This window comes from Balearica regulorum, chromosome 2, assembly GCF_011004875.1.
Source record: "Balearica regulorum gibbericeps isolate bBalReg1 chromosome 2, bBalReg1.pri, whole genome shotgun sequence".
Taxonomy (NCBI): Eukaryota; Metazoa; Chordata; class Aves; order Gruiformes; family Gruidae; genus Balearica; species Balearica regulorum.
The window spans coordinates 57,540,635-57,553,388 of record NC_046185.1 but is presented as its reverse complement, the minus strand read 5'-3'; the positions used below and the strand labels follow the sequence as shown (position 1 = coordinate 57,553,388).

General features: G+C 37.0%; 1 long non-coding RNA gene across 1 annotated transcript; it reads right to left on the bottom strand.

The window, feature by feature from the left end:
* Nucleotides 1-1,094: 1,094 nt before the first annotated feature.
* LOC142600402 (uncharacterized) lies at nt 1,095-11,899 on the bottom strand. The gene is made up of 4 exons (XR_012833873.1): nt 11,762-11,899; nt 9,681-10,042; nt 2,930-3,056; nt 1,095-1,728 (listed from the first exon to the last, which is right to left on the bottom strand). It is a non-coding gene; the product is annotated as an uncharacterized LOC142600402 (long non-coding RNA).
* Nucleotides 11,900-12,754: the final 855 nt, after the last annotated feature.

Below are 12,754 nucleotides of genomic sequence, written 5' to 3'. Positions count from 1 at the left end.
TGCAATCCCACAGCATTGGAGCGAGGCCACGTTGGTGACAGTGACAAGTCCTGTGGACAGTCAGCAATCATCAGACAAGATGAGGTGATGAACCTGGGATGGGGTTCATCCAGGGAGTACAGTAAATAACAGCAGGAGACAGAGCTAGAGACAGGGCTTGGGACTGGCACTCCTGTGGTACTGCTCAGGCAGGGACCAGCTGCCCAGTGCTGAGCTGAAATTGGGTTCCTGGACCAAGAGACAGCAGGTATGTGGGTAGGGATCCCAGGTTAGGCTGGGCTGGGGCCATTAAGGCCCATTGGTGCATGCAAGACCCTGACACAAACATTGGGACTGAGCTATTTTATAGAAAAGTGAGATACAAGGAAAATTTGAACTAAGTGGGGTTTTTTTCAATCTGTTTTAAAATTATATGAATGCTCCCAATGAGTATGACATCATCAGAACATATGTACACCCATATGATAAACTGTGCTTGCTGGGCCTGATCCAAGACCCATGGAGAGGCAACAGAAAGCCCTTTATTTGTTTCTGTGATCTTTTGATAAGACCTTCATTGACCACACCAATTATTTCAGGCCTAAGGGACTGGTGCCACATGATGTCAGTTGGATGTCTGTCTTTCTGCAGATTCAGGAAGGAGTTTGGTAGTACTGTGTTGTGTGAGTCTTGTTTTTATACATGCTGGTAACAAAGGCCTTTCCCTGTATCAGACAGTGCCTTCATCACTTTGTCTGAAGATCACAGATTTTCACATTGCTCTTTCCTTCTGGCACTGCCTTGCACACTGGTGTGCAGCATCTTCATCCTCCTCCTGTGCCATTCTGCTGTGCTGTCCAGCCTCTTCCTGTGCAGTTTTCCCTCTAGCCTGCTGCCAGGCTGCTGCCAGGTTTCTTGTGCAGGAGAAATGTCAAAATTGTGCTTCCTCCTCTTGACTGTGTCAACAAATTGTTTTTGTACCAGTAATTTTTTTCAGTTCTTTCTGGTCTGACATGGTCAGAAGTGTGTCAGCTGAGCACAGGCAGCTCTTCATCATGTGTCCCGATGAAAGTCTTCACATTTCAGCCCTTTCCAGGTTTGTGTCATCACTGATTAAAAGCAGGACTGTGAGTATACACATTTTGAGCAGGACCTCTGTGTCCAGAGGACACAGATTAAGTTGTTGATGGATGTGTCTTCATCTTGAAAGTTTTGGCATTCAGATAATATCTGCTTAGTCTGCTCTATTAAAACAGAAGAATTCTGGAAGGTAGGTAATTGCCATTTGTGCTTCTGAAACTGAGTAGCACAGATTGCCTGTGATCAGTGCTGAGGATTTTACCTCCTCATCAGTGTTTTTTAGCAGTGCTGGCAAGCAAGTAAATCTTTCCCGTAACAGTCCATGGCCAGGTACACCAAGTCTTTTTTTGGAGCCAGTGCAACAGTTGCATTTGTCCTGCTGTATTTGTGTGCAGGCAGTGCCAGGCCCGAGCTTTGTTGCTCTGCTCCCTGTGTGTCTGCTGTTTGAATGCTGCAATTCATTCTGTTGCATCCCTGGAGTGTTATCCCCAGCCTTGCCTCTGAGCAGGCAAATGTCCAGTTAATCTAACAGCTACTGGTAGATTTTTTGTTAATTAGCTTCCCTACCTGTGATGAATGTAAGTCCAACTTCTCCTGTCTTTCAACAGAATCCTTTATTTCCTTTTCTTCCTTAAGTACATTTTCTTCAGTTTTGAGTCAACGTTGTCTCTGTTATTATAAAGACGAAGATTCTTAGAAATTTATTTCACATTCTTCATTGATGACTGAGTAGTGGATGTTAATTTTAGAAACACGATGTACCCTCAAAGATAATGGAGCATCAAAATATTGTACTCTTATTGCTAGATTTGCCCTTCAGAGGAGAAACTTTGATATCGTAGTAGTGCACACAGATTGATTTTGCAGGTTGCGTATGTGGCTAGTCTACGTATGCAGTATCCATTGATGGCTAATCTAAGAAATCAATTTTATACTGCACCACCTGCCCAGCAATTCTGATATAAATGAATGACTAAGGGATCTTAGGCAGCTCTGTACATTTTGTGTTCTTATTTATGAGGGCAATTTTGTTTTCTTATTTTTTAGTTACTGTGATCCATTTCTCCAGCACTCTATGAACTCTCAGTGCTTCTCTATTTTGAAATCTTTTGTTTATAAACAATGTTTCCAATGGTTTAGATTACTCATGTTTACCCAACATGGTATGGATTTTTAGTCTCCTTTATGGTTAAACTCTAAAAGCACTCAGTGCTTTTATCTAGCTCACTTATTCAGAAGTGTTTTAAATTATGAGATACTATCTTGTCTCTTTTATATCAAAAGGAACAGAGAACGCCTGTACTCTGGTTGCTGGAACCTGTGTACATTGAACATAGTACCAAGTTCTCAAGGTCTTGAATCAGGATGCACACACAGGGATCTTTTCTTTGTATGTTATCACATGTGCTAACAAATGTTTAAAAGCTGAGCTCAGTAGGCTTTCCTTAATTAAAATGGGTTTAGGAGCTTATTAAACTACCTAACTTTGTCACTGTGTTTCCATTCACATGGTCATTGGGATGCCACAGAGGAAAATCTATGCTTTCCATCTGGATAAAGCTAACAATGCTGCAATAAGAACATGTTTTCTTTTCTTTTCCTGAATTACAGAAAACTAGTGAGAATAAAAAGTGAAGTAAATCTATTTTACAGACAAAAATTCACATGTCTCCAGGGAAGACTATATGAAAGTAGCATATGGAGAAAAAGAGCTTTAAGAAGCATAAAGTTCTCCTCCTTTGTGACAGTATACTGCTTTTTGTGTGTGTGTGTGTGTGTGTGTCCACAGATGTAGTAGGAGAGGCAGTTTGTTATGTCTTTTGCAACAATATCTTCAGTACAGTGTAGAAGAGGATGAAGATCTTTGCACTTAACTATTTTTGATATCTAATTATTCTGAATGTCTGTAAGAACATTGTCTTAAATCTTTCTAAACAGGGAGCACTTGAACTCATCCCTCTCCCTTCCTTCTTTCCTCCTGATTGCCTTTCCCAACCCTAGAAAAAAAGACAGCAAGTTTGTAAGGATCCCAGGAATAGCAGATCAGTCTTGTGCAAGATATCTTCCATAAGGTACGACCTGTCTTAGTAGTAGATGACACAAAAACTGATGAGAACAAGTTGATGGAAAGACTATTTCATTATGATTGCAAAGAATTTTTATTCTGTTCATACCTATCCTTGATACTTCACCAGTACATAGAAGCAGACAAGATGATTTCTTGGTAATTTTTGTCTAGACCTTCTCTCCTAAGATCCTATACGTTTACAGTAAGGCTTGCTGGAAAAATTCAGATGAAAAACATGACCAACAAACATTTTACTGAAAAATGCAGTTTTCACAAGATATAAGTGTTTTGTATGATATTTTTGATATTTCCTCTCTCCATTGTCATTTCAAATGGAACTGCCCTAAGCTGAAACATTTTAGTTCCTTGATAGGACTTTTTTTTGTTGTTTTGTTTTGAGTTATTTCAACATCATCTATCCAGAAAGAAAAGAAAATAAGAATCTCTTTGCTGGAAAAATTGCCGTAATCTTGGTACTGAAGCAGAGGGGATTTTCCCTTTCTTTCATCATCTTCCAAACTGAATTCCAGGCAAGCTTCTGCAGTCTCATTTTCTCTGTCACAAACTCATAGAAATTCATGTGTAACACACAGTAAGAAAATGCCACGTACATACACAGTTTCTTTGAGAAGGGAGATAGACAACATGAAGCAAATGTTACTCTTGCTCAGCAGGACTCACAGTAGCTATGGATGAGTATCTAGCTCACACAAGGTAACTCAGGCTGCCCAAGGTAGGCATGGAATCATAGAATCATAGAATGGTTTGGGGTGGAAGGGACCTTTAAAGGTCATCTAGTCCAACCCCCCTGCAATGACCAGGGACATCTTCAACTAGATCAGGTTGCCCAAAGCCCCATCCAACCTGACCTTGAATCTTTCCAGGGATGGGGCATCTACAACCTCTCTGGGCAACCTGTTTCAGTGTTTCACCACCCTCACCGTAAAAAAATGTCTTCCTTATATCTAGTCTGAATCTACCCTGTTCTAGTTTAAAACCATTACCCCTTGTCCTGTCACTACACACCTACTAAAAAGTCTGTCTCCATCTTTCTTATAAGCCCCCTTTAAGTATTGAAAGGCCCCAATAAGGTCTTCCCAGAGCCTTCTCTTCTCCAGGCTGAACAACCCCAACACTTTCAGCCTGTCTTCACAGGAGAGATGTTCCATTCCTCAGATAATTTTTGTGACCCTTCTCTGGATCTGCTCCAACAGCCCCCTGTCCTTCCTGTGCTGAGGACTCCAGAGCTGGACGCAGTACTCCAGGTGGGGTCTCACAAGAGCAGAGTACAGGGGCAGAGTTACTTCCCTCGACCTTCCAGCATAAGAAGTAAGGAGAGAGTTTTATGTGCCTCTTAAAGAGGATACAGAGCAGCCTTGTGCTGAGCATAAAGGATGCTAGTCACTTAAGTGTCTCTGGAGGTCAGACATCAGACTCAGGACTGCTCATTAGCTACTGCCACTTCCTTGGGATGCCAAACCCTGGAGAGCTGTGTCAACTCCTTGCAAAGAGGCCTCTTGACTGAGGAATTCAGCTGCTCTCTTCAGATAGACGGCATTCAAAGCCACAGCTAAAAATTGCCTTCCTGAGGTCTGATTAAAATCCTGAGATAAATTTATCACCACTGTTATGAAGTCAACAGTGTTTTTTTATTTATTTATTGACTTAAGTAAGTCTAGATGGTGTCCTCAATTGTCTCTTTACAAAATCAGAGGCCACAATAAACTATGCTGGGTAGAAATCAGTTTGGGATTAAGGCCTTAAAATTTAAATGCCTTCCTGGACATACCCATGTGTGTGCCATAGTGTCTAGGCTGCACTAACTAAAGTAAGGTCTAGTCGTAGAATGGGGAAACCTGGAAACAGATTTTGCATGTCCTACACCTGTGGCTGGCCATGTCAGTCACCATTGGGCTCAGGGAAATTTAAATTTCAACCTTAATTCTGAGGTTCACAGTTTCTAAGTTAGAAAATATAGAAAAAATAACTGTAGCTCTATGCTATTAAAGTCCTCAGATATTAACTGCATCTGTAACCCCTACCTCTGCAAAAGATCGGTAAAACATGCAATTAACAATACTGTCAGTGAGTGTTTGAATTTAGCATGATAGTTCTGAAAGTGAAAGAGCACCAAATGTGATTGCTCCACTACAAGAGATTTTTGTATTAAATTAGAAATTACTGTACAGTTTGATGCAGAAAATGCCATTCCCTAAGAATGATATTGTACTGAAAGCGGTATGAAATCATCTTCTTTCTTTTAGAGAATAGGTCCTTTGGGTCAACTAGACAATACCCTTGAACTGAATATTCTGGATTTAAATTCATATATGTGAAATTGATTAAAAATGTAAATAAATAAACTACACTATTTGAAAATCAAATAATGCTACCACAAATCTGCTGGTTTTGGAGTTCCAGTCAACTTTTTTTTGGTCACTGTTTTATGCAAAGAGCTTACGTATCTTCAGGATAGCATACTCAATGTTATAAAATGATGGATAATGTGTCCATTATTTCTTTCAATCAGCCATTGATGCATTTTGTTACTAAGATGGGTTGATATTAATAAAATACAGCTCTTACAACTAAGTGAGGTACATAGAATTCTGTGCATCTGTGCGTATATCATTTGTGATAAAAAATTGTCACCTTCATTGGATCACCTAAATGTAATTGTATGAGATTATGAGACATGACATTATCAACTGCAATGAAGATGCAAACATGTTCTGCAAAAACCTTCATGTAGTTAAAATAGATTTGCATACTTTTAAAATCCATAGCTGCATATTAGTTGCCTGTCACAACATGAGCTTTATTTCCTAGCTGTTAGGGAGAACCAGCAGTCTCTTACGTGATTTAAATTAGTTACTTAGAGAATTACTTGCTTTTCCCTACCACTGATTTTCACTCTGAGCTGCGCATTTACATTGACACAGCCTTTGAGATGGTAAAATGAAACAGAGAATATTTTTTCCTTAATGGAAAAAAATCTGGAAAATGTTTTTGTTGTCTCTGCTAAAATTGCTCCAAGGTAAATAATGCTAGGTTTTGATCACTGAAAATAAAGGCTTTTTTTTTTTTTTCATTGATATTGGAAGTTTTCCTGATGAAGAATAGTTTTTGAAGAAAGAATAAGCTTTCTAGAAAAAATTAGTTTTTGAATTATTATTAGCCTAGGACAAAGTTTAATGAAATTAGCAGGACTCCTTAAAATCCATCACTCACTTTTTGAGACAAATTAGAGATACTTTTTGTTTATTCTCAGGTGGTGATGGCCATGCAGAAAAAGTCAAAGTAAAATAGATACTGCTTTCCATGTGAATTCTGCAGTAGTATTTTCATCTGCAAAAAGTTCTAAACTCTTGCAGTACACTTTGAAGAACATTCTGGGGTGATTTGAAAAAGTCGGAAAACATCACAATGACATCACTTCACTCAACATAGAGAATTTCGTTATGTGTTCTGAACAAAACTTCAAAAGAAGTCTTAGTAATAAAAATATCTCTGTGATTCCTTTTAGTTTCTTCTATTCCTGTAGAGGTAAAAATACATAAGGAGGAGAGACTTGTCACACAAAAGCTTTCTGTTGTCAGCATAGTAGTTTAACATACTCTGGAATTGCTGATCTGATCTGTTACACCTACATGCACCCATTGGAATGGATCTTTATTTCTCATAAAAAATACACAGGCATACCTGTGGATGGACTCAAGAACTCTCAGGGGTTTTGTTTCCTTTGACAGGTCTGGAATCTATGACTTTAGCTATAACATGGTGCATTTGCTTGCAGTCACTGAGGTACCATAATTCAATTTCATTTTTAGTCACTTTTTGGACCTGACCTGTACTTTTCAGTTAAGAGCTAATTTTAATCAAATTTGTTTTTCACTTTGCAGAAGAATTTCCAATATTGCTTAGCTTGATTGCACTTTAATTCCATTATGTCACATTTCCAATTTTTATATTAGCTTGTCTGTACGGATGTAGACAATAAAGTACCAAAAGAACTATACTCCAGAGTGCAGTTTCATTTAATTTCTTTTTATTTGCAGTAAAATATGCAATATTTAGGAAATTCAAATCATCAGTTAAACTGCACTGAGTTTTCACCATTTCAAAGAACGTCTGGGAGAAAACTGTGTATTTTCCTTGGAAAAAATTGTTGAGCAAGAAGACTGCATATTTTTGTATGGGTGCATAAAAGCATAAGGAGATTATTTTGAAAAAAATTGGAAAGTAGGTAACATGTTCTTCTGAAAAGCCTGCACATGTACTTCAGAAGTGGAAAATACTAGTATATTCAGTAAAGAATGTTCATCATCTAGTGTATTTCAAAATATTAGATATGAGGAGGTGCCATACAGATAGTTAAATGCAATGGCATTTCAGTTCTAGACACCAGGATTACAACTTTGCTTAGGCCCAAAGACAACTCTTCATTATGCCTTTGATCATGGCTTTACATCCGTGCTGGCAGACCATTTACATGTGACGGTGAGAAATAGAAGATTTGGCATGTGGAATGTCAATAGTTAAGTGAAGCACCATGTGTAAATCAAACACTAATAATAACTGCTTAATGTTAATTGACTTTTAAAACACTGACTGACCTGGATTGTCTTTTTTTTTTTTTTTTTCAGTGTCATAATGAAGGTCTTCAGACACTTTCACTGGAACTGCTCTGCCATCACAATTGCATCATCATACAGTCTAGGCTTGCACTGAGTCACAGTGCGACAGTGATATCATACTGCAATGGTATATTCTCATGTTCACTTTAGTTTAGCATGAGGTCATTCCTCTAGCATAAAAATGAGTTTAAACTAAATAAAACATCCCATTAGTATATACCAGTAGGGAAGTTGTGTGTTATAAATCCTAAGTAAATAAATTTTAAACACTTTATCAACTTGTCTGTCTGAAAAGTTAGTCAGAAGCACTTACTGAAATATGATCCATTAGCAGAAACACTGTAATTTAAAAAATAATATGCATTCTTGAGAATTTTGCCAAAACATTCTGTTTATGCTAGATGAGATATTAGAAACAAGTTATAAATCAAACATTTGCTCAGCTTTGCTGCCCCAGAGAACAGAATCACCAAAATGCCCAGATACCTTTAGTAGCCCAGTCCCTTTTCAAAATGTTTTGATCAGGAAGTGGGTCATGCCTGGGGCACACACTGAAATAATGTGTTATAAAGCAAAGGAGATAATTAATAATATTTTCAATTATATTTAAATTTTTTTTTTTTTTTTTTTTTTTTTGAATCCCAGAATCCCCTTTTACTCAATATCTCATGGCTTTGCTCTGACATGTTGCAAAAGTGGGCCAGGACTCAAATGTTGGATCCAAACATGTGGAAATTTTGGATCCAGATCTACTGGATAGTTAGAAATGGGCCCTTCTTTTCCTCGTACTCTGAAATGAAGCAGCTGTGAAGAAACCCTAAGCTTTGATGGATAAGATAGAGATGTTTGTGATTTAATTGAATTGGAATCTGTATCTAGTCTGTTTTAAAATTCTAATAGTGATCTAATGTCAATACACATCTGCATATAACAATTTTTTTAACTCTTGAGTTAATGCCACTGTAAAATGTATGGTACATTTTCAGTATTCCATTTGAAACTTATTATCTTAGCATACAATGGTATTTAACAGTATCATAGATACTTGATAGCAATGTCTAATTAAAGCTGTAAAACAAAAGTAGCACTGAATTTTCATTTTGAAAATTGAGGTTTTTCAAATCCTTTCCATGTTGATATTATTTTGACATTACCATAAGAATTTATGATTGTTACCATATAGAAGCAGTTAGTCAAATTCTTAGCACTTCACATGGTTTCATGAATATTTGCTTGGCACAGGACTAACTGTTTAGTGTACATATTTTCATCTTATTTTGAGGATTTGTGATGTGATTGCAAACAATTCTTCTAGGTTTAGTAAGAATTTTATGCATTGTATACATAACATAAAGCTCTCTTGCCCTAATAATTAAAGATTATTTAGCTGTCTAGTTTTATTATTTGAAGTTTTGACTTTCTGGACATTTACCGCAATACTTCAGGTTTTGTATTTTATTTTTTTTAAGGTTTTAGGTTAGCAGATAATACCAAATTTCCAAAATAATTTTCAGTGTTAAACTAATTGAGCAAGTAGACCATTAGCAATGTGGTGGTGCTAGACCAGAGGTCAACTAAGGAAGCTGTAGTTTGAGCTGGAGATCTCTTTTAAGGTTTGAATTTAGATATGGCTTTAGATATTGATTCTCATGAAATGTGACAAACATATAATTGTTTATGAGCATTTGGTTTGCTTCTTAGATTATAATAGCAAAAATAAAATTATCTTTTTCTATAATGTGAAGAATTCCTTCTCAGAAGTCTAGACGTGTAAATATTTGTTCTTTTAGGGGAAAGTGGAAAAAAGTCCTTTTGTAAAAAAATGTGCGAGTAAGAGAGTTGTCTCTGTAATTTTTCTTTTTGCTTTTTATATTTTTTTCTGACATGAATGGCAGTTTCAAATGAGTGAAGCTTACCTTTCTGCCTTGCTGTTCTCTTTCAGATGCCAACATGCAATCAAGTCATGAAATTTATTTTCTTTTCGAGGCAGAGACCTGTGAAACTTGAATCAAATTCTTCAGAAGAGTCATCCTGAGTGAATATTCACAAAATACTCTTGAAGAAACTCTAGTCCCTCCTTCAGGAGTTTCACTACTAAGAGAAGGTAGATATTTGAAAAGTGTGCTCATAGTCATACCATCTCTTCATGTTCCTTGGAATTAAATTCTACTCTTCTCATATTTTAATATATGGATTCTTTTTCAAAATAATGCAAATCAATGAGAAAGGGGGTTCTCTTTTTGCAGTAGATAGTTCTGTTTGTTGGGGTACCTATTCACTAAGGAAAAGGAAGAAAAATGTCAGATATAATCATTTTTTATGAAGTATGCAGGAACATATACATCAGGTCTGGCTATTTCATAATGAATACTGGTGAGAATGTAATTTAAATGTTACTCTAATTTTTGCTCTCCTAAGCAATTTATAATGAAATGTATTTACAATTTATGAAGTGAATACAACATTCTCTAGAAGTAATTTCCAGTCTGACATCATTGATAAAAAGCTTGAAGGAGTTGGGCTAGGTTTTTTTCCCCTTTATTACTAGATTAAATTGTAAAAGTAATGGAGCAATGTCAGGTCAGAGATGTAAGAAAAGATCTGTGTTCGTTGCATCCATTAAAATAATAAGTGCATAGAACGGTGGCTGACATTCTAACCACAAACTCACAGCTCATACAGAAGTAGTAAAGAGACTAAGTCTAGGTAGATTGTACCAGGTAACAACACATCTGAAAAGATTTTAAAACATGAACTTAACCATCAGCAGTAATTTAGTGCCTGAATTTAAGACAAATTTATTTGCAGAAGAGAGAAGAAAACAGATCTTCAGCATTTTCCTGCACTTTGATGAAAACACAGCTTTTTTGAGGAGTCTGGGATTTCTAATGCAGACAATGTGTTTGCTAGCTGGATAGAAATGAACCCAGTATAGATGGCTTCAGTCTTTCACTAGTGTAAAATATTACTAAACACACCCAAAAAAGCAAATAAACAAAATTTAGTGTAGTCCTCGGCGCAAAATTTGATTCATAGCAATGAGATTATGAGAAATGCCTTTGTTTTTGCATGCTATCCCTTGGTTAACTGCACTGTTTGGCTCCAATAGCTGGTCTCAAAGTGCCTAATATACAGGAATTGCTTTCTGTTTAGTCACTGCTATACCATAGCTGGCGAAAGAGAGCTGAACTGCAACAGAGAGTTGCAATTGCCTTAACACTGATCCACTGTTCAAACTGTAATGCTTTATTATTGCCAGATCATGTTAGAAAATTATGTCTACATTTTAGTAGCACAATTACATATGTTGTCTTATCTGTGGAAATATGAATCAGAATTCAGATGAGGTGTATTAATAGGCCATTTCCACAACCAATGAAGATCTGTTTCACACACAGTTTGAAATGAGTCTTTAATTTGGTCTTTATTTCGTTGACAAATGTTACACAATAGTCAAACCTGGCAAGAACAGGTAGGCACTTGCAGGATCAAAATGCATCTATGTTCCTCCCTGCAACACCACCTCTAGCTTCTTACTTGCTGTTTCTGAGAGGTCTGGGTTTTTGGTTTTTGTCATTGGGACATCGTATTTTTTGTGATACATGATGTAATGACTGCCAGAGGCTTGTTAAAATCCTTCATTTAATAATAAGATGATAATTTCACCTAGTCTTTAACCTACAGACCTGACTTCTCATAAACTGGCTCACTTTACATAACTAATTGCCAAAGAACTTGACGTGTATCTAATCTTCTCAAAACACATCCTGGAGTGGATGTGCTACGGTGTACCGGCATATGTAGGAACGAAGTGAACTAAGATTCTGTTTGCAAAATACCTGGCTGCTACCAATGATCATTCATTTGTTATTATTACCAGATTCACCCACAGATTTAAACATGAAACCATTTTCATCACATTAGATTACAGTAAGTATTTATGAAAGGTACCAAGATAAAATAGCTACAAGATGGTAGCAAAAAGCCATTAACTTACTGGAATGAATTCAGCAGAGGGCCACCAGGACGGCGGGGGGCTGGAGCACTTGATGTAGAAAATGCTGCTGAGACCTGTTTTTTCAGTCTGAGGAAGGGAAGGCCAAGGGAGGATCTTATTGCTGCCTTCAGTTACCTAATGTCTGGTTATAAGGAAGATGAAGCCACACTCATTTTGGAGGCACACAGTGAAAGGACAAAAGGCAATGGATAAAGCTGCAACAACAGACATTCCAGTTAGATATTAGAGTTTATTTTTTTTTTATAATGAGAGTCATTGAACACTGGAGCAGGCTGTGCAGAGACTGTGCAGTTTCCATCCTTGGAAACAGTAAAAACTTGACTGGAGACAGCCCTGGGAAACTTGGTCTAACTTTGAGGCTGGCCTTGCTTTGGACTGGAGGTTGGACCAGAGGTCCCTCCCCACTTAAATTTTTCTGTGATTCTATGAAAATCAATGTATGGATTGTAAGTAAGATGAAAAGCTGATTTTGAGCAAAATGATTTTGTTGTTTTCACTGTTGTGCTTACAATAGAATAGACAAAGTGGAGGTCATTGTTTATACTTGCCGTGTAAATTTTCAGGACTGTGGGCTGGTATCCAAACTGAAAGGAAAAAATTATTCAGCCACAAGTCTGAACCCTTGGCAACTGCTCTATAATCCATTTGTTGGCTGTTTGTTTTTCTATAGATGTAGATTAGTTTCCCTGAGCCAAAGATCTTAGAAATTAATGTGTAAATATGTGTTTTAACCTGGTTGCCAGTAAAAGAAACAAAGTAAAATGAAATCAATGCATCAGGGAGAGATTCATTGATGTGAGTGGCCTCATCTTCAAAACAGCCAGGAAACAGCAGAAATAGCCCTAATGTGTTTTAATAGAGCAAAAGAGGTATAAATTGTGGTCTGTTTCTCTATATTAGAGCTGATTTTTTTGGTGATATTTTTTCATAGTCTTACTCCAGAAGGTTTCTTGTGAACACAAAATATAGCAG